This window comes from Odontesthes bonariensis, chromosome 6, assembly GCF_027942865.1.
Source record: "Odontesthes bonariensis isolate fOdoBon6 chromosome 6, fOdoBon6.hap1, whole genome shotgun sequence".
Taxonomy (NCBI): Eukaryota; Metazoa; Chordata; class Actinopteri; order Atheriniformes; family Atherinopsidae; genus Odontesthes; species Odontesthes bonariensis.
In genome coordinates this window covers 34,652,011-34,675,163 of record NC_134511.1, presented here as the reverse complement: position 1 = coordinate 34,675,163, position 23,153 = coordinate 34,652,011, and the positions used below count along the sequence as shown (strand labels likewise).

Sequence of the window (23,153 nt, the reverse complement as noted above, 5' to 3'; positions counted from 1 at the left end):
TATCTATTCACATGGCTGTAAATTGTTAGATTGCAACATATCCCGAGGCTGTTGTTTTCTGTACCCGGTATTATTGTGACACAACAGGAACTGTGGTTTATAAATATTCAAATGTTTAAGCCGCTATCGTAACTGTCTAATCATGCATTATTATAGCATCTATATTTTTTATTTATATTCATTTTAACCCTAACAAAGTCATTTTAACTTCTAACCCCTAAACATCTGCGATTGAGAGTCTTATAAAAAATAATAGGATTGGTTATGGAGGGAAGTATAGAAGTGCAATGCTGGAAAACGCCATGGAGGATGTCTCAAACCAGCAATGTCTTATATGAAAGTCCTCTGTATAAGCATTTGTTGGCGAGAAAACACTAGTGAGTTGTGGAAGTATGAAAACGTAGCATGTTGACATGCTGATGAATTGAGTCATAGTTATGATATGATTTTAACCTTTTTTGTGATAATGCTACATTTATTGCTGAGAACCAACATAGTTGTTGTTTCACATTCTGTTATGAGATTTGGTTGGTTATGCACCAAAAAATAGCAACCAGCAGAGGTGTTAAACTGGTAAGATAGATAGATAGATAGATAGATAGATAGATAGATAGATAGATAGATAGATAGATAGATAGATAGATAGTGTTGTGGAGAAATTAGAGTCGAATCACGCGTTGGTCAGCCGTCCATTGGGGAGTTTATTGAACAAACTGTCACAGCAAATATGCATACAAAATGTACAAAATGTCCGCCGTCTTCCTTCTGTGATCTCTCTTTATGCTGGTCCTTATCAAAACAAGCGTACGTGGCACTCTCTGGAGGTGCCTAATGTTAAACAACTCTTCTAACTATCAACAATATTCATCTGAACCAGTCAGCAAGGCACACGATGTAACTAGGCCAGAAGTCATGAGAATGTCATGACAGCCTTCTCCCACATAGTCCCCCCTGAAATCACTTATCAGTGATTTAATAAAGAAATAATCTAAAATGAAAGAAAATCATCCCACATAGTTAATTAAGAATTAATTAACATAATCAACACCAAATTATTCTAATAATTCTACAATATCAATCAACGGGACCATTTTGAATAAATGAAAAGGAATATTTATATGTGTACCCAAATCACATTAAATGATTAAATTAAATTAAACGATATTGAATTCACAAACACAACAAGTTTTACATTGCCATCACACTTGTCCACTGTTCGCAGTGCATAGGTGCGAAAAACCCACCGGCTGCTACTTTCGTAACTCATGTTCTTATCTTGGGAAAACTCACCTACGGCCCCACCCCACTTGGCGACCGACCACTTTACCAAGGTCGCACTCCGAACAGTTGACTTACACAACTGGCAATGGACATTTTAGTGATCAATTTTGATTGATAAGACACATAGAATGAATACATCACCTTCAAATCATTTAATCACAGTTTTGTACCACGTACCATACATAAAATTATTGATTATCACACAACAATGGTAATAAAATGCAATGTAATGCAGCTCTTCCAGTCCCGTCCCATCTCCTGTACTTTGGTGTCGTCTGCTTCTGGCCGAACATCCGTCCGGCTGGGTCTGGAACTGCTAAGCTAACTCTGGGAGGAGAGGTCGCCAGTACAAGTACATCACTCCCAATCAAAGAGATCTTCAGCATCTCTTCTCCCTATCAGACTAAACTTGGTTCCACACCCTCAAGGAAAGAATCTTGTGAACCGTCCGTTGATAACCTTCATTCGTTGACCCGCTCTCCCATGCGTTGGTCCTCAGATCTGGTCTCGCATGGTCATCTGCCTCCTGATTCCCTCCACTGTTCGTTTGAACATCACTTGCAGCAAACACCTTCTCAGAATGGGTATAATGCAACACACCAATAGGGAAACCATTATCACTATCAACAATATTGCTATTCCCGCTTTAACTGCCATCGCTCCCCCTTCTCCCAAAATCCCAAACAGACCAGTCCACCACCGTTCACCTCCACCAGCATTACCCTTCAGCTCCTCTTTCAGTTCTCTGAACTTCTTCACGGCCGTTGTAAACGTCCCATCAGCTGCAGTGTTCCCGGGTATAAATGTACAACATTTTCCCCAACCAACTACAACTGGCAAACACCACTTTTCCCTCCTAATATCCATTCTAAACCTTGTCTGTTCTATGAAGCCATCATACTCGTCTCACGTAGTTGTTCTCCAAAACCCGCAAACCCTTCACTCGTGTAGTTAAGAATTCTCTGTTGGTTGTAGTATATGTAATTAATCCACTCCACATTTTGTTAATCGTGATCCACGGCAAAATAGACTCAAATCCAGCCACAATCTCACTGCGTGCTTTGAACTCAAAACGAATCCCTCTCGGCTGCCCTATTGCATCCAAGTAAACGTGCTTATCCCTGATGTAGTCATCACTAGATCTTTAACTCTCCCTTTTTCCACATCCAAACCTCGCACCTCGTTTACCTTGTCCTACACTAACACAACTGATGTCTTCCTCCTCACCAGTGCCCAAAGACCTATCCACCTGTTGGGTAACACATTCAACAAAACATCATCTCCACCCATCCAGTAACTCTCAGCTACAGGGTGTGTCTAATCCCCAAAAAGATATAGCGTTAAAATGATCATTTCTATATTTTCACATTATTGATCCAAATAAATAAATCCTAATAAATATTGGTTTCATATTTGCGTGTGGAAACCAAGATAAAACCCATGCGACATTGCATTTAACAGTAGTATTACCTACGTGAGTTCCAAAAGCACTCAAACTCACCATCGTAATCTGCTCTAAAATCAGTCGGAGGCCCATCCTGTGATGTATTATGATTAAATTCCGCACAAGAAGACTCCAATTTGTGGCCCATCCATACTTTGAAAACAATTCCGTAATTTATTTGGCCCATACATCGATCTGCACTTAATACCACACATAGCAAACAATAACCATTTATCCTCTTCCGAAGTGAACCTACCTTCTCTGCATTCCCGTTGCCGGACCCCGCACCGTCCCTGAAGGTGTGTGGCCCTGGAACAACAACAGGCAATGCTCCCGGAGCGTCTGCGCATATGAGACACTCCGTCGCTGTCAGTTCCCTCGTAGTGTACCATGCCCATCTATACCACATATTCTGTGCTGCCTTAACCCATCTTCCACAGTTACACTGTTTTCCTGACTCTACCTCTGCATGTACACTCCGTATGTTCTTGGATTAGCATGATTATTCTGTCCCGTAGTGCTACTGGTATCAAATCCCCCTAGACTTCCACGAGAAATCTTTCTATTCTTACAACCATTGTGAACAACTTCTTCTGACCCAATCTGACATGATCTTACCAGATTGCCCCTTTGTTGTGGCGTCCAGAGGCGGTGATTTGGTCGTCTCCTCCTCCGGACCCATGATCCACACCTCCTCAAATCGTTTATTCCCATGAACTTAAATTCAAGCTTAGCAGATACCTCTTCACGACTAGCTCTAGTGTATGGATGCTCATAAGTGTCAGAAATCTTAACCTCTTCCTTTTGTTAATCCTTTCCCTCGGACTCGACTCCGACTGTTTCTTTAGTCCGAACCTTAGTGCAGTGATTCAAATGGTACCATGTGCTGCTACCTTCCATTTGAACTGCTGTTGACGTTGCTCGCACCATTGTGTACGGTCCTTTCCGTCTTGGCTCAAGCCACTTCCTTCGGAACACTTTGATGTGCACCTGATCGCCTGGCACCACTGGTCTCTCAACCAGCTGTTCGAGACCTGAGTCTCTGGTCTCCTCCTGTAGATAGATTGTTCTGTGGATTGCAGTTAGTTGCTCCATGTAAGCTGTCCACTTCGCAACTGCTCAAGTGGGAACTGAGGTGCCGGCATGGGTCGACCCGTTAGCATTTAATGCCGTGTTAGTGCGTGACTCTATGAGTCTGCATACGAAAGCTCATTAGTGCAAGCGGCAAAGCATCTAGTTTAGTTCAGTCGAAGTACAGATTCAATTAAATTTCACTTTCCAGGTTCCATTGATCCTCTCAACCATCCCTTGACTCTGTGGATGATAAACGGCCCCACAGCGCTGCTTGATTCGCAGCTGCTGCAGAATGCCTCTTGCACTTTTCTAAACAAACACTTAACCATTATTTGAGCTAATCTCTGATGGAATGACAAACAGATGAATCAATTCTCTTACCAAAAAAATTTTATAACTATTTATCCAATATGTATGACCAATATCCTTGTGATGGCGTGACCTCTGGCTCCAGTGACACCATTGGTGCCAAAACAGCAATCTGGCACTTTGATGCTACTTTCGCTGCTTCCTCAGCCTCGTTGTTACCTTTACTGACCATTTCGTTACCTTTACGATTCTTTGACACTTTATCACTGCCAAGTTTCAATTTTCATGACTGCAATCCGCTCCTTCATTTGGACATCATGTCGCACTGGACTTCCGTCTGCCCTCCTGAACCCTCTCTGCTTCAAAACTGCTTCAAACAAATAGCAAATATCATGAGCATATGCAGAATCTGTGTACACATTCGTAACCTTACCTTTCACCAGTCGACATGCTTCCGTTAATGCCCTCAGTTCAGCCAACTGTGCCGAACATGGCCGTTCACCCTTCTCAGCTTTCACCGTCACAAAGTTCTCCGCCTTCCTGTTTCACAACTGTAAAACCTGCATGATTACCCAAATGACCTCACAACATGATCCATACACAACGTAAGTGACGTCGGCCTGCACGAGTGGAGTTGCTTCTAAGTCAGGTCTTAGTTTAATGTACCACACAGCTTCTGCCACACACTCATGTGGTTCTCCTTCAAACTCCCGTGGAATGACATCCGCAGATCCCGATGTAGTACACTTCTGTATTCACATCCGGACGTATCAAAAGATGCACAACCTGCAAACATCCTGTCCGAGTCACAACATACCTACTCTGATTTATTAGTTCTGAAATCTTATGGTGTCTATCGGAGACATATAAGAACAATGGCTTCTCATGTTTTAGTGTTGCCCGTTTTGGATGGTTTTTGCTAATTTTGTTTCAAACTTTCAAAGGCTAACTTAGCCTCGGTTGTCCTCTCCAGTGGTGCTTTCAACCTTTGATCTTTGGATTTTTCATGATTCCTTTCAGAGGAAGCTAATTTTATTGCATAATCCTCCCAAAAGAAGATCATACTTGTTTTATTTTAATTTTATTTATTTATTCATTTGTTATTTATTTATTTATTTTGGACATGGACTTTTCTTACTCCCTCCAAGTGGGATGGAGAGATATCAGTAATTCCCTATGGGATAAATAGATACTCTAATTTAGGCTATCAATGCTAAAATTTAAATTAGAAACTTTGTTCCGTTTAAATTTTAGAACTTCGTAATAGTGGCACATTTAAATTTTAAATTCAGAAACTTTGTTTTGTTTTGTCATAGTAACAGTGACCTATTTACATTTAAGTTTTAGAAACTTAGTCATAGTTTTGTAATAGTAATAGTGACATATTTAAATTCAAGTTTTAGAAACTTAGTAATCGTGACACATTTAACTTAAAAACTTTGTTTTGTTCTGTAATAATGACCCACCTGAGGGCGGTTTTTAAACCCTTTTGAGTACGTCTGATATAAGTGTAATTCTTACCTCTATATGTCAATGCAAACAAATACTGGGATTCCTCTGCCAGAGGAACGCCTTGGACCTGCCGGGCCACTTGCTCCGCCCTGCAGGGACTGGCAACGGTCCTGCCGAACACTCGGGTTTCTCGGTGCTCTCGGACAGCTGTAAACAAAGTGTCCCCTCTCGCCACAGGCCCAACATGCCCCCGAGGACCTTCGTCCTCCAGGTGCACCTCTTCTTGACCTTTGGCAGGGTCGACGATGGACTTGCCCCTGTGATGGCTGTTCAGCGGCCCCCGCTGTCATGGCCTCGTTTCGTACTTCTTGCTTCGCTTGCAGTTCTTCTAACTGCAACCGTGCAAGTTCCCTTTGCATATCCTTCTCCTGCTCCTTCCGTTTCAGTTCTTTTCTGTATTTGTTTACTGCATGCACCACGTGGTCTCGGAATTGTCCATGTGACATTGAATTCAACCCCACCACATCCTCCAGCCTCCCCTGAGCTGGGGCAGGCAGAGCCTCTTTGATGAAAACTCTGAACACATAGTTGAGCACTGGGTTTTGTTCAATGTCTTGTTCCAGTTCTTGTTTCCATTTCTTCAATTGTTGTGCAATGTACACAACCGGACTCTCTGTTCCTGACAGTGGCTCCCCCTTTAATGCTTTGAGGTCCACTCTTACAGGAAACTCAGCTCGTAACGCTCTCCAGAGTGCAGCTCGATATGCATTAAAGTCAGTTCCATCAGCTCGGTGGCTTAACATCCAGTCATTCTCACTGTGTCTCAAAATGCCCTCCATGGTAGAAGTTCCAAAACACAGTGCCCACACTGCCTTAATGTGTCCCACAGTCAACAGTTTATTCACAGTCTCTTTTTCAAAAGCTCTTATCCATCTACTTGCACCTGTGAATGTCCGGCAATCGAGCAACCAGCCCCGCAAGGTCGAGCGTCTGCCACGGCACATACTGTCTCTGCGTCATTTCTATCAAACTCGGTGCTGACGCTGTTGGACTCTTATGTTCTTCAGAAGATGCCTTTTGAACTCGTGGTGCCAGTTCTGGTGATTTTTGATATTGTGGGAGCTGTCCCCCTGCCTGATCTGAATTATCGCCTGGCTCAGGAGCTCCATGACTGCTTGATGTAGCTATTTGTGGTTCTGGACGTTCATGAGATATTTTGTGATCTTTTATTTCAGAATCTCCTTGTATGTTTACTGCTCCTGGCAGTGTTGGATATAGTCTTTGGATATAGCTCTGCATTTTCTTTGAAAATGCAGAGCTAAAACTATAAAACTTTTAATTCAAGCTCTCTTTTTTCCTGTCTCTTTTTGCTTTTGTCCTTTGGTTTGTAAGCTTTAATCCTTTGTTCCATAATCTTACAGGCAGCTCCATTTAAAGTGCCACCTTTTGGCCAGGGTGAGAACATATTTTTTGTTTGTTTTTCCCATTTTTGAGATATCTTTTTAATATCTTTGGAATGTTCTGGATGTTTGGCGCTGATGATTATTGTTGGTGTTACATCCATTGTTTCACCTAGTTAGTTCCCTTCTATTGACTTTTGACTTTTTCTTTTTATTTACTTATTTATTTTCTAAAATTTCCTTATTTATTATTCTTATTCCCCTTTTTTTTTTTTTTTTTTTGAAAGTCAATTTAAATTAAACTAACTCTAATCAATGCTAATTTATGCTCGGCTAAATTTAGCTTAGATGCTGCTTATTATTGGAATGGATATTGTCAATGCTAATGTTAAAGTTGGCCTATGTTAACTTTGAGAGCTTGTGCTCTAGGTTTTTTTTTTTTTTTTTTTAAATTAAACCAATGTTAATTCAATGTTAGGCTACTTTAGCTAGTTTGGAGTTCGGTTACTATTATTGCTAATGTTAATATTTGCTAACCAATGCCAATTGATGTTAGCTTCCTAGCTGTTGCTAATAAATGCTAACCTATTGCTAATTAAGATTTAAACCAATATTTGCCTTATTGCTATTGCTAATCAATGCTAATTGTATTTCTGATCAATGCTAATTATGGCTAATGAAATGCTAACAAATGCTAACAATGCTAATAATGCTAACCAATGCTAACTATTGCTAATCAATGCTACTTATTGCTAATCAATACTAGCTTCCTTGTTCACCAATGCTAATCGAATGCTAATTATGCTACTCAATGCTAATTATCGCTAATCAATGTTAGTGATTGCTAATCAATGCTAGTTATTGCTAATCAACACTAACTTTCTTGTTACCCAATGCTAATCCCTGCTAAACAATGATAGTTATTGCTAATCAATACTACTTATTGCTAATCAATACTAGCTGTATTACTAATGCTACCCAATGTTAATTTATTGCTAATCGAAAGCTCAGTTAATGCTTACTCTGTTTGAAGTGACTCAGACTAAAGGCGTTGCCCCCCTTTTTGCTCACCACCGGATGCTTCCAATCCAAACCGTACACAATGTCTCTCTACCAATCCAGATGACACAATGCACGTCACAGCTACGTCAATTCTGACCAATGAAATAAAAATATTTTTTGACCAATGAAATCTGAACACACCTCTAAATCTATCTCCAATGAAACACGTCTGGGACACGTAACTTCTAACCAATAAAATATGAACACACCTCTAAGCCTGCCTCCAATGAATCACGTGAATTTTAACAAATCAAATATGAACACACCACTTAGTCCATTTCCCAGGCTGTTATTAACTCCTCCCAAACATAACAATTGAACCACACCCCAACTCAAAATGGCGTTTGTCACACTTTTGTAACAAGTTAAGAAAGAGGAAGAAATACAATCTGTCCAGCCGTGGACAGGAAGAAATACAACCAAAAAAATACAGAAATAACAATTGCACTATTCTTCACCTCAAAATGGCGTTTGTTAAGAAAGAGAAAGAAATACAATTTAACACGCTGTGGACAGGGAAACTACAGATCAAAAGATACAGAAACAATGCATAAGCGAAAACTCTCTTTATCAGGAATGTCAACAATGCCTTAGAGACAGAAACTCTTCTTTAAGATTTGCAAAACCCTCATTACTCGACTGATAACAACTCCGCAATTAGCACATTACCTAAAGAAAACTAATAATTATTACAGTTCAACCATAAATTGCCCCTGGAAGACACAAGGAAAGAAAATGTGATTACGCACGAACATCTGTCAGTGTACAGACAGCACAGGAATCTCAAGGACAGAGCGGCGCGCCCTCACACAATCAGCGTGAACGCGCAGCACCTCGCTGTCCTCCCTTCTGAAAACTTTAAACCTCAACACAAATCACAAATCTTATTACAATGCACAATATTAAAGGAATCAGCAAACAGCGTTTAAAAATCACAGCTCATTACTGAAACAACACCTTATTTCAACAAACTATCAATGCGGCAACTGTAACAATGAAGCAAATTATAACAATAATTTAGCCTAAGATTATAAGTAAGACGATGTGTTAACTCAAAATAACTAAAACTACTCAAAAGTCAAGGGATGAGATGAGTTGGAACCTTGATTCCTCACACAAAATAACTTTTTCTTTTCTTCTTTTTTTTTTTAGGTTCACATAAAACATCAGATTTCACACACATTGACAGACAAACGAAGACCGGTCACCCACACTCACACCAAGTCAGTCGATCAAAGTTTTGTGTCAGTCACCGTTCAAATCTTCACAGTTTTAAATGATCAATTTCTTTCATTTAGACTTTTAATTTTTCAGGAGATGTTGGTGTCGGCAATATATGGAATACAAAATGTGTTTTCCCTACAAGCCTTGTGATATGGTTTCTTGACCAATGCAACAAATGCTGACGTGTACTTATCAGCTGTGACCTTTTTAATATAATCTCCTGTGGCCAATTTCATAAACGATTTTGAATTTTCTTCTAAATGTCTTTATACTTAGTCTCGGATAACTCCAAAGTGTTCTAAGCAGATATATAAAATGATATAAACATATATACTTAAAATGTGCTCCTCATAGAACTGGATTTTTTCATTTCGAAGTTTTCTTGAAAGTCTTATTGATTCAACCGTCAAACTTTAATGTTCGCCAGTCAATCAATTATCAGTATTCGTCTACTCCTTGACTAGTGAAAATAATTTTCACGTATGTTTAATGAGTCTAGTGTACCCCGTACTCCCGTCAGTATTCCTACCCCCAATGCATTGAAGGATGGCTGATAGTTGCAAGAGGTACTATTGACGATTGCTCAACAACCTGCCCGCTTCTTTAAAGCTATTAATTAATCCAGTTTGAATTCACCCGATTCACAATTTGCCGGAGCCGGCGACTAGCCCTTCTTAATTACCACAAAAAAAAATACAACAACACAATAGCCCGACCAACTGCTCACAGCTGTCTGTTTTTCAACTCACATAAGCTGCTGTTTACCCAATTTTATCTCAATTCAAACATTCGGCTCCCCTTGGCCCACAATTTCAACAATTACAATTTCAGCAGCCCCCCTGCGCAGAGGTAACAATGGAAGTGCTTACCGAATGCAGAATCCGTACTCTCTCCTGTGTTCTTTTAAATTTGGGGAGGCCGGAAAAAGCGGTCAGCCGTGCTCCACCAACAGAGATCAGCTGCGTAATGGTAGGAAAAAAAAATCCAACCTGCCGGCTTGTTACAGCTGATGTCGGTTGTCGGGGCACAGAGGACACGCTCCGCCGGGATCCAGATGCAAAATCTCACGAATTCGGGGTCACCATTATGTTGTGGAGAAATTAGAGTCGAATCACGCGTTGTTCAGCCGTCCATTGGTGAGTTTATTGAACAAACTGTCACAGCAAATATGCATACAGAATGTACAAAATGTCCGCCGTCTTCCTTCTGTGATCTCTCTTTATGCTGGTCCTTATCAAAACAAGCGTACGTGGCACTCTCTGGAGGTGCCTAATGTTAAACAACTCTTCTAACTATCAACAATATTCATCTGAACCAGTCAGCAAGGCACACGATGTAACTAGGCCAGAAGTCATGAGAATGTCATGACATCCTTCTCCCACGATAGATAGATAGATAGATAGATAGATAGATAGATAGATAGATAGATAGATAGATAGATAGATAGATAGATAGATAGATACTATAATTATTATCATTATTATATAATTGCAGGTAACATATTTTATATGCCAACAGCTGGTTCTTATTAACCTGTAACTAGCTGGAGTTTGCTTTTAGGACTTTTGCTATGCTAAAGCAAACTCTCCCTCTATACTTGCTCTGTGTTTGAGTCTTCAGGTTTCTTTTGACAGCACTTAATGGTTACTGGCTTGTGAATTTGTCGATCAGGTTTTCGGGAGGCCCATACACCTCTCTCCTCAGATGATAGATGTTAAAACTCCTCGACTGGCAATCTTTGTTGAGATGCAAGTTAGTATTGTATTCTTAGGTAAGACATTTCAGGGGCATTATATTTTTGAGTGCTGGGAAAAACATTCAAATATACTTCTAGCTTGTTCTTAAGATGTCATATGTTGGATGGTCTGTGAGCTCTACTCATGTGAATATCTGTCAGTTTTCGCATCTCCAGCAGGTGGAAAATTATTATTTCTTTTCTGACATGCCATGACAAATGTAGTGGCTAAATGTCCGTTTTGAATTCTTGACCATTTCTTTCTTGAGATTCATGCAAATAACCACTCAGTCAGACGAACTGAACGAGTCTACTCGTGTTAAAGTTTGAACGACGGTAGAAAACAGTGTGTTCGCCCCATCTTTACTGAAGATCTCAAACATAACAAACACACAGGAGTTTTTTACATTCAACAGATGCGCGAGCTCCAAAACGTCATTGCTCAGCGTCAGTTCCTATTGGATATACATTCTAGACAAGTATTAAACTGAATGCAGATTATACTAAGGGCAAATTATATAGTAATGCAGATATAATGCCAACATAAATATGCTGTAATATACAAATACTAAATATATCCAAAGAATAATAACTAAATATGAACATAAATTATTGAATAGAAAATGGCACCAACATTTCCGGCCCCTAATTGCTCATCATGGGGATGACAATTACACTAAACTAAATAAAGAGTCCTTTTCTATACTCAAATCCCCATTACTTAAATGCAGGGCTGTAAATTAACTGAATAGATGTCTTTCATTGTCCATGAGATTCTTCCATCTCCAGCTAGAGACACAGCTTGTCGATGGGTCTCACAAGTGTGTTGGTCTTCGTTTTCACGATGACCCGACGAACAAACCCTTGGGCATCGGGGATGGTCTTCTCCACTTTTCCCATCAACCAGGACCCTCTTGGAGCCCTTTCATCCACTATGAGTACGACGTCACCCTCTTTCACGTCTCTCTTCTTTTCCAGCCACTTCTGCCGTTCTTGTAAGAGGGGAAAGTATTCTCCTGACCAACGCTTCCAAAAGATGTCAGAGATATACTGCACCTGCCTCCATCTTCTTTTGCAGTACAGATCTTCTTTCTGAAACTTGCCCAGAGGGAGTGCTGGCTTTCCCTTGAGCAGAAGAAGATGATTCGGCGTCAGTGGTTCGAGATCGTTGACATCATCTGACGACTTAGTAAGGGGTCTGCTGTTAATCACTGCTTCCACTTCACACATCACAGTGTGCAGACATTCGTTGTCGAGAGACTGGAGCTTCAGGACACTGGTAAGTACTTTGCGCACTGTTCTTATTTGACGCTCCCAGATCCAGCCGTGGTGCGACCCAGCAGGCGGGTTGAAGATCCAGGTAACTCCCCTTTGCAGCAGAGCTTCAGAGATCTGGGACTGATTCCATTCCTTCATGGCCTTGCGGAGCTCATGCTCTGCAGCTACCAGATTCGTACCGTTATCAGATCTCATAACTTCCACTTGTCCTCGTCTTGCAATGAAACGTCTCACCGCATTTATACAAGAGTCTGTGTCTAGTGAGTGTGCGATTTCAATGTGGATGGCTCTGACTGTAAGGCAAGTAAACAAGACTCCGTAGCGCTTGACTCGTGCTCGTCCATGCTTGGCTTCAAAGGGGCCAAAATAGTCTACGCCGACGTTGGTGAACGGTGGGCGGTTTGGCTGAAGACGATCTGGTGGTAGATTCGCCATCTTCTGTTCACCAACCGCAGCTTGACTCTTCCGGCATTTCACACACCTTGAAAGCACACTTCTCACAGCTGCATTCCCTTTGCATATCCAGACTCTCTGTCTCAGCCGAGTGAGGGTGTGGTTCCTCCCTCCATGTCCGGTCTCCTCATGTGCGTTCCTGATGATCAGAGTTGTGACATGGTGGTTCTTGGCTAGAATAGCTGGATGCTTTGTGTGTTCCGGCAAGGCTGCCTGGTGCAGTCTTCCATCAACCCGGAGGACACCATCTTGGAGGAAAGGATCCAATCTGACGATAAAACTGCTTCTCCTGATCGTATCACCCTTCTGCAGCGCACAAAGCTCCTCAAGGAAGGTTTGCCTTTGGCTGAACTGGATGATAGCAGTTTATGCTCTCCTGATGTCCTTGATAGTCAGATGGGTTCCTTTTAGACCAGATCTCCACTTCTGCATGTGGTCTTCAATGATCTTGAGTTCCACATCGTGACTGTCTTGAGACTGGGTTTGAGACTCAAAAATCTTCCTTCTTTCGCACAGATTTTTAAGCAACTCCTTCAGCCTCAACATCCAGGTGACGGCCTTCCTCAGACTGTGCCAGTTGGAGTATTGATGAATCAGCTTGAAGAGAGGGTCTGTGTTTGAGTTGACGGCATTAATGATGTACAGTGGTCTTGCGCTTCACCTCTGCATCATCCTCACTTACATTTCTTGAGAACTCTGAGAGGACCGGCCAGTGAGACTCATCCTTGGAAAGGAAGTCAGGTCCTTCAATCCAACTCTGACACTTCATGAAGTGCTCTGCCTTCATTCCTCGTGATGCGTGGTCAGCTGGATTAGAAGACGTGCTGACATATCTCCACTGGGCTGGCCTTGTGTTCTCTCTGATTGTCGACACTCTATTCGCCACAAAGGTTTTAAAACGAGCGTCGTCATTGTCAATGTATCGGAGGACAGTGGTGCTATCTGTCCATAGCACGGACTCTTTGAGGTCCATCCGAAGTTCTTGCTTCAGGAGCTTGTCCATTTTTACCGCAATGGTACACGCGGTCAACTCGAGACGTGGCACGGTGACTGGCTTGAGCGGCGTCACTCTGGATTTTCCAAGAAGAAACGAGCAATGGACTTGTCTGTGGCTGTTTTTGATGCGAATGTAGCTGACAACACCGTAGCCCTTCTCGCTAGCGTCAGAGAAATGGTGCAGCTGTGCTGACGCTACAAGACCAAATCCCTCTGGTTTGATGCACCTCTTGACAGAGAAGCTGGTGAACCGCCTCAAGTCAGACAGCCATGCAAACCATCCGTTTGCTAAGTCTTCAGGAACCTCATCATCCCAGGTAAGTTTCATTCGGCAGAGATTCTGCACAATGGTCTTGGCGAGAAGAATGCCAAGGGGGTCGTAAATTGAGCTTACGACTGATAGGATACCCCTTCTGGTGACAGGCATGTTCTTCACAAGGATGCGGAACTTGAAGGAATCTGATTCGATGTACCAGTCCACTCCAAGTGCCCTCTCCATGGGTAACTCATCCCTGTCCAGATCTAGATTCTTGATCTCCTTTGCACGCTCATGTTCGGGAAGTGATGACAATACTTCACGGCTGTTGCTAGACCATTTTGCCAAATGAAATCCTCCACTCGCACAGTGCAATGAGGTCTTTGGTCAAAGAAGTAGCCTTTGTCTCGTCGGACACTGAGACAAGACAGTCGTCTACATAGTAGTGCTCGAGAACTGTGGTTACTGCCTCAGGTGATGACCTATCTTTTCCATCCTCTGCAGTCCGCCGCAAAGCGTAGTTGGCACAGCTTGGGCTAGACTTGGCCCCAAACAAGTGGACAACCATCTTGTACTCACACAGAGGCTGGTTCAGATCTCCCTCTGACCACCAGAGGAATCGCAAAAGATCGGAATCTTCCTCAGGGACTCTCACCTGGTGGTATATCCCCTCAATGTCTGAGATGAGTGCGACGTGGTCGTGGCGAAATCTTGTCAGGACTCCAACCAGACTATTTGTGAGGTCCGGCCCCTGTAACAACTCCTCGTTCAGCGACCTCCCTTGGAACGAAGAGGCACAATCAAAAACAACCCGCAATTTCCCTTTCTGCGGATGGATCACGCCATGATGGGGAATATACCATACTCGACCATCGTTGCGGTTGTGCTCGTTGGCAGGGACTTCCACTGCGTAGCCTTTGCTCAGCAGGTCTGCCACGAAGGCTGTGTAGTCATTGTGGAAGCTGGGGTTCTTAGCGAGTTTCCTTTTTAGGCTCGATGCTCGTTGCTCAGCAACACACCTGTTGTTAGGCATCACAACGTCTTTGTTCCTAAGAGGCATACCGATGCAGTAGTGTCCATCAATTGTCTTAGTGGTCTCAGTCACACACTGCATGAATTGGATGTCCTCTCGCGACATTTCAGACTTCTCTTCGCAGGCTTGCTCTGGAAAGTCGTGATTGTACTGCCGCAACAGCATGCTGTCCACACTGCTGACAGACACTCTGTTGACTGAAGCACCATGACTGAAGTGACTTGGCTTGTGGTCATTGTCTTTCTTCAGAGGGCCATTTACTACCCAGCCAAGGATTGTCTTTATGGTGTAGCGTTACCGGGTATTTATATACCTATTAAATATAAGGATTTATGAGATGTTCTTACAGTCTCAAATAAACCTTACCTCGAATTCAGGGCACCACCCACCTAGGTTTTAACTTAATTTAAGTCACAGTCAGGTAGGAAAACTGTTTGAAATCTTACGATCCTGGTGTTAAATTAATTAATAATTAATATTCAATTAATATTCAGTCTCATATCTCGCTACTTTCGTGAAGTTCTCGTTTGGTTGGACAGACATTACGTAAAGAAAGCATACGACACAATCTGTGATTATAACATATATATAGATATATGAGCTGTTTATTACAATGATATGATCTTAGACATGAACCTTTAAACAAACAGGAGATGCATTGAATATGGGTGATTATATAAAACACTTAGTGAATGGAAAATAAAATATGGGGAATGGGGAAATACTGGATGTATTCAAATAGTTTGGGTTGGCTGACTATTTGACTCTAAATACTGACATTTCGGATTAATTTATCATTCTGTGAAAGCCTCGAGACATCCATCAAACCCACTTTAAGGTGAAAACGGGTCAGTCTTACTGTGCTGAAGTTCTGCTTAGTCGGAACACGACAGCGGCCACGCGGGGTCCGAGGGGACTTCTCTTCCGTTCTCTGGGCCTTCCTGGCTGTCGTGGCTGACTTTTTAGCTTCTCAGTTGCTCTTTTCCACCGGGAAACGGGGACGATGGTGTTGAGGGCTTTGCTGTTAGATGATCGAATCTTCTGATGTCAGTGGGTCCGTTGCTTCTCTGATGAAGTGAACTTAAGTTCACAGAAGATTAATAAAAGGTTGCTTGGAGTTGGCTTTCTTGGTAGGAAAAGGTGATGATGGCGTGAAACAGCGGAGGTTAGGACGTGCGACGTAGAAGGACGTGGATGGCGAGGGACGAACAAAAACACGTAAAACGTGCATCTTCAGAGTATTTCAATCTGTTTCTTTGTTCGGGTCTTCTTCGTCTTTCTTTGGGTCCTGCTCCGTCCTTCTCCTTCCTCCCCTCCGTCGTCTTCTCCACGGCTCATACTCTCATCTTTCCGTGCTCTTCAAATCTCTCTGAGCAACTCATCTGATCAATTCTCCATTGTTCTTCTCTGACCTGTTCTCCCTCTGAAAACAAGAGCGTGCTTCTGGAAAACAACAAGAGGCAAGAAACGAGAGAGGCAAGAAGGCAAGAGAGTGTATTTCGCGGGGCACCGGGTTTTGACTCTCGGAGGTGGGGCTTACACTACTTTTTCAGCCAATGATATGCTTGTGTGCATGTCTGTGTAAGGTGATCTGTGCTAAAGGGGGATTTCTGGATGAGACAAAGAACTCTGTGTTTCTCCATTACTCCCATCTCATAGAACATTTGTCTCGTTGATTCTGAAAACACCACATCTTGTTAAGATATGCAGATTAAAGATATAACATAGACTTGTAATATAAAGACATCAAAATAACACACATGATAAAGACAATTATGACTTTCAAAATTCAGATGAATATCTATGAAATCGTGACATATGAATAGTGAGTCACACAATGTTCATTTTCTGTGTTAACAATGGGGACACCAAACAAATACCAAATAGATACTGAAGGGACATGTTAGAAGTTAATAGTTGCCTATATTGTCCATTTTACTGAGTCCTCTGGGATTTAAATGTTCAACTAATCAACACTGCAGACCACTAGGGGGCAATGTGGTTCCATCAGGCAGGTTGGGCGTTTTCCACCAAAATCAGTTCTTTGTCAATATTTAAGTCAGAATCGTACAAATTGTCTCTATATGCGTCTTGTGATCAAGCTGGAAACCTGAAAGAAATTGTATACGGTTATCAAACACATTTAATATAGTTTTAAGATTCGACTAAAAGTGAGCCTTAGTGAAGTCTTCTCAGTTCGTATGTAGCCATCTGGTCGGTTTGCTGGTGAAAAGGGGTGTTAAAGTGTCAACTTTCGAGTTATGGTCTAGATAAGATAGTAAGTGTCCCACTTTTCCAAGAGTGAGTTCTTTTTCACTCCCCAAAAGCTCTTAAGGGTGTTGTAAATTAGGCAGTTTCTGTCTCTTTTTCCTTTGTGGAAAGAAAATGAAGATCTGGTTTATATCCACATACGTAAACATCCCCCACAGGAATGTTGGTTTTGTCAAAGTTTGAAAAACTCTTAATCCACACGGCACTGTGACTGCTACAATGGCATAAGGCCCGTCGTTTTGACTGTGGATTATCTTCCACGGCTCCATTGCAGAGTGAGCGTTCATTCCAATGAGCATCTCCACATCTGCGTCGATCTGTGGTAGCCGCACTTCTTTCCGCAGATACGGCCATCTTTCCAGGTCTTTCTCTACAGGAACATTCTCCTTTGTAACAGGTATGTCCGTGTGGGTGTAAACATCTGGCAGGCTGATGTACTTGCTCTCTGTCAGACCGCACACCTCCAGATCTGAGAGGACGAAGCAGGACACAGGTTTCTCCTGGCCCATGGTACGGAGTAGCACTTGAGTCCTCTTAACATTGACACCAAGTCGCCTCATCAATCGTTCGGAGCAAAACGTTGCTGAACTGCCTGAGTCCATGAACGCATACGTTTCTATGGTGTTGTTGCTCTTCTTGGATTTAATGCGCACTGGCACAATGGAAAGGATACAGTCGCTGCCTCCGGCCCTGGTGACTGCTGAGAGTTCACTGGTGGAGCCTTCACTTGGCTTCTCAGGCTTGGCAGTTGCTTGGTTGCCATCTTCCTCTCTTTTCATGTGGAGCAGAGTAGGGTGTTTCTTGCTGCAAACTTCACACGTGGCTTTCTTTTTGCAATCTTTTCCCAGGTGCCCTTGAGTCAGACACCCGAAACAAAGACCTTTTCCTTTAAGGAACTCGATTCTTTCTTTATTCGGCAGACTTCTGATTTTGTTGCATGCACTCAGAGTGTGTCCCTTGTTGCAATACAGACATGGCTCTTGAAATGCATTGCTAGTCTGCTTGGTCTTTCTTGATTCAGAGGAATCGTCAGCTGGCGTTACACTTGTAGCTAGGCCAGTGGTTCTTTTCAGTCGGCCCATAGCAGGTTTGGCGCTGAACTTACTCCTTTCTTTGACGTCAGAAGGGTCTTTGACATCACCGAACAGTGGGTCTGAAGCTATCTTAGCTTGTCTGTTGATGTACCCCACAAGATCTGCGAAGTCGGCTCTTCTTCGTTCTTTCTCTTGGATGTCGAAAGCTACAACTCTCCATCTTTCGCGAAGCCTGAAGGGCAACTTGTGGACAACGAGCCGAAGATTGCTCGGGCTGTTCATTTCCTCTTGGTACTCCAAATCGTTTATAACATTGTTGCACCCAGTAAGAAAAATAGAGAAGCTATGTAGTGACTTTGCATCTTCTGCTTTGATTTGAGGCCATTTGACAGCCTTGTCGACATAGGCCGCAGCTATTCTCTGTTCGTTGCCATAGTGATAAGTCAAGAGCTTTCTTGCCTACTTGTAGCCTTGTTGTGCGTTCATGTGTTGGCAACTTCTCACCAATTCTCTCGGCTCACCTATGGTGAATTGTTCTAAATAATACAGACGATCTGCATCGTTGTCTGTTCGATTGTGAATGATGTGCTCGAACGCCGTCAGGAACGGCAGGAACTCAAGGGGATCGCCACTGAATTCAGGAACTTTGCGTTGAGGTAAGTTGGCTAGCCTTTGTTGTATAACTAACATCTCAGTGATATCCTTCTGTTTCAATATCACTTCACCGAGTTCAACTTGCCTTGCACCAGGACGTGTGTCTGCAACATCGTCGTTTTCTTTTTTCACATGCACACGAGGCGTCTGCCTAGCTGGAACATGAAACGCACTGTTATCTGGGATAACTCGAGGAAAGCTAGTCGATTTTGGCCTGACATCTGGACCATGACGTGGGATGGTCGTAGCTGCATGCATGTTCTTGTTGAGGTATGAATTCATCCCATCTTCCATGTTCTCGTATTCTTCCAGAACCTGTAGCTTTGCTGAGGATTCTGCGAGAGCAGTCTCGAATTCAAGCTTCTCCATTTGAGTTTTCATCTGAATTCTCTGTAACTTCAGCTGTGCTTCCATTTGAGCCTCTTGCAACTGCAGTGCTTCTTTCTTCTCAAGTGCGGCTGCACGCACCAGTAAAGCTGCTCTGTGAGCTTCCTCTTTCTTACGCACAGACGATGCATGAGATGATGCATTGGACACCCTTGAGTGTCTACTGCATACACTTCGTGCTGGGACTGAAGCATGCTTCTGGTGCACCATAGACACACCGTCATCCGGATGCACCTCTTCAATAGCAGGCTCTTCACCATCAGGCTCACCCTGCTGTGTTATTGCGCCATCCTTTGGAGCATCATATTCAGTCACAGCCTGTTCATGAGCGGCCTTGGCCTGCTGTTTCACTTCTATTATCCACTGCTCCAACGTGGTCAAAAAGTTCTCATACTTGGCGAGATTAGGCTCACCACAATACTGCTGGTCAGCTTTTCTTTCTTCTTCTGGCAACAGGTCATTTACTGTGCTATTCACTTCAATAAACGCATTCAGTAATTTTGAGTATTCTCGAAGATGATCCTTTTCTACTGCAAGTGCATTGGAATCATTGCTCATTAGATTCTCAATTTCCTCTGCTTTGGAGACAAGGCGTGCTAAAACACGTTTTCTTAGAGTCATTTGCTTATCAAGTTTCTCTTTTAAGACCTTTGGAGTTAACTTGATCCTTCTTTTAGTGTCTAGCTCGACATTGCCGTCCATCTTTTTTCCATCTTCAGACATTTTGAATGGCTATTTATGTTAGATACGTCTCAGCAAACTCTTATGAACTTCTGAAATCCAAATAAGGTTTCCTTTAATCTTAAAACATGCAGTTTTCCAAAGTAAGATTGAAGGCTTTATTTCCAGAGGCAAACGTGAGCTTCTTCTGAGCTGATATGACCTGCTAACAATAGCACGTTTCACAAACTGTCATGAATGGCTTCTTAACTAGCAGCTTAGCACTTCTTGAAACTTTAAATATGATGACTCAGCCACGTTATCTTGGCGTCAGCATTACAGTGAAACAATCGTCCGTTTTTCGACATTGCTTGCAAGTCTGAAGCATTGCTTATTTGTTCATTCATGGTGTGACATTTTTGTACTCATCCATCATCATTGAAGTCGTCTGTTTGTGCACTGCGCTCAGTGCTTCTTCTTTCTTCATGAACGCGTGACCAACGCATGTGAAGCTTTCCTCCGCTTTCCACGATTCTTCTCTCGCCCTCGGTGACTGTTTTCTACTTAATGTAGTGGCTAAATGTCCGTTTTGAATTCTTGACCATTTCTTTCTTGAGATTCATGCAAATAACCACTCAGTCAGACGGAATGAACGAGTCTACTCGTGTTAAAGTTTGAACGACGGTAGAAAACAGTGTGTTCGCCCCGTCTTTACTGAAGATCTCAAACATAACAAACACACAGGAGTTTTTTACATTCAACAGATGCGCGAGCTCCAAAACGTCATTGCTCAGCTTCAGTTCCTATTGGATATACATTCTAGACATTCTAAGTATTAAACTGAATGCAGATTATACTAAGGGCAAATTATATAGTAATGCAGATATAATGCCAACATAAATATGCTGTAATATACAAATACTAAATATATCCAAAGAATAATAACTAAATATGAACATAAATTATTGAATAGAAAATGGCACCAACAACAAATATTTAATCCTTGGTCCATGGAGAATAAATCATGCTGATTTGGGTGATGTTGTTGCTCCTGCAGCAGCCCAAAGTTTTCTCTTATCTAGTGACAGATGGATTAGCACAGTTTTTCCACATTATCATCAACTCTAGACAGTAAATCATAATGACTTCAGCTTCACCATGAGGTTTTGCATGAAATGTCTCAAAAACTGTCAGATGGATTGCCTACAAATTTGATACCGATTTTTTTATTTTCCTTCCCCCTCAGGATGCATTATAATAGACACCATCATAGATAGATAGATGACATTCTATTCAACCTCAACTCTACCATTTGATTAGTCCCAAATGAATATGAAACTTTTGCCCTCTTACATAACAAAATAGTAATAACATGTAGTTTACCTGACTGCGAATTTTTAACTTTATTCTCTGTAATTTGCAAGAGACTGCTCTGCTTGCTGGTTATAAGGTCAAATTGACCATTAAGTCAATAAAAGACACTTCAACTGACACTTCATACTCCAACAACTGCTCTATGGGCAGGATACGGACTGTGGGGTAATGACTGGCTGTCTTTGGAGACTCAGCTCTGTTTAAAACATTCTGAAGCCTCACTGGAAACCGGTGATAGACAACCCGATCACTGAAGTGTAACGAAACCAGATACAAGACCCTGCTGCTCCCGCTGGGACCTGGGAAGGTCTGTACATGAGCTTTTTGTGTTGTAGTTGTATACTCACTTCCAGTCAGCTTCCCCTAAGCATTTCCTCTCACTTTGGCTTGAAAGGTGGATCTAACATTTATATAACATACAAAATGCATTCAATCAAGCCAAACAGGCTCCCCAGTAGAGATATTATTAATTTTCCCCTATTAAATTATGCTCTTAAGCCTGCTGGAAGAGGGTTTCTTTCTCAGAAAACATCTCAGGAGGCAGTTGAAGTGATGGAATGTTTAGTCAACCTCCTCGATACAGTTATTTTTGTCTTTGGTTAGTGTTTGGTTAGATTTAGGCACACTGCTTTAACTCTCAAAGATCTGGATAGATTATTTAAGAGGAGCTGTTTTAACTATGGACAACAGTGAACCGTTGGAGTTAGGTCAGTTTGGGTTAGGTTTGTGTTTGGTTAGGTTTACACAAACGAAAAAATATATTTGGTTAGGTCTTGAAGAAGATATACGCTGGGTCAGCTGTCCTTTTCTGGAACAGAATAGAATACGATTTCTGCCCTTCTCTGATTGCATAGATATCCTACACTGATGTGGTAGTATCGTTGCCATTGCCTGGGGCGGAGCTTCTCACCGTTGTAACCCAACAGGCTGGTCTGATAGACAGTTGTCTAACTGATAGGTATTGTCTGTGGAAGAAACATTGTCATTTTCCATGCTATTTGCGATTAAACACATTACATACTTCCACCACTCGATGCTGTGTTTAAATGTCAGGTTTTTTCATTTACAGTTTCGGTGACATTAGCCTGATCAGGTGGAACAATAATCTTACATTTCATAGCATGCCGAACAAAGTCTGAAAGATGGCAAACGATGATCAAGTCACTGTGCAACAATACTGTGCACTCTTATCTTACCAACAAGTGAAGTTGTTATAAAATTGATTAATGTTTTATCTGACAACACAGAGGGAAGATTTTTAGAAACATTACACACACACAAACATAAGACGCATTCACACGCGTTTAAAGTGACTCTTACTGTAGGTTTGGTGTTTATCTTTTATTCCATTTTCACTTCTCACATGTAACCTGCGGCAAAACATGACAAGGTATCACATCAAAGAAGGAGGCTTGATTGGGAAGGGCAGGTATATTCATTGGAGGAGGGATAGGCAATTGCATCTAAAAAAGACAGCAGCAAATTCAAGATGAAAGCAAAGCCGTATCTTTGGTCTCATCTGCCAGTGTGGTATGGATTGGACAGGGAAAGTGATTGGGCCTTCTGTTATAATTTAGTCTGCTCTTCAATCTTGGTACTTCGCTGTCACTCTCGGATAAAATCACCTAGGCCTTTGACTGTGTTACGTTATGGAACATTAGTCTAAATCTATTATATGTCAGCACTTTTACTTTTAAATCAGCCTCTGTACAGTGAGTACTTTATAATATGGGCTACATTTAAAGCCATTTCCATTTGCTTTTTTTTTTCCTTTAG

At 42.0% G+C, this 23,153-nt stretch overlaps 1 protein-coding gene across 2 annotated transcripts in view; it reads left to right on the top strand.

Moving 5' to 3' along the window:
* LOC142382525 (transmembrane protein 132C) overlaps window positions 1-23,153 on the top strand; it is a 168,680-nt gene that overhangs the window by 83,528 nt on the left and 61,999 nt on the right. The window lies entirely within an intron of this gene.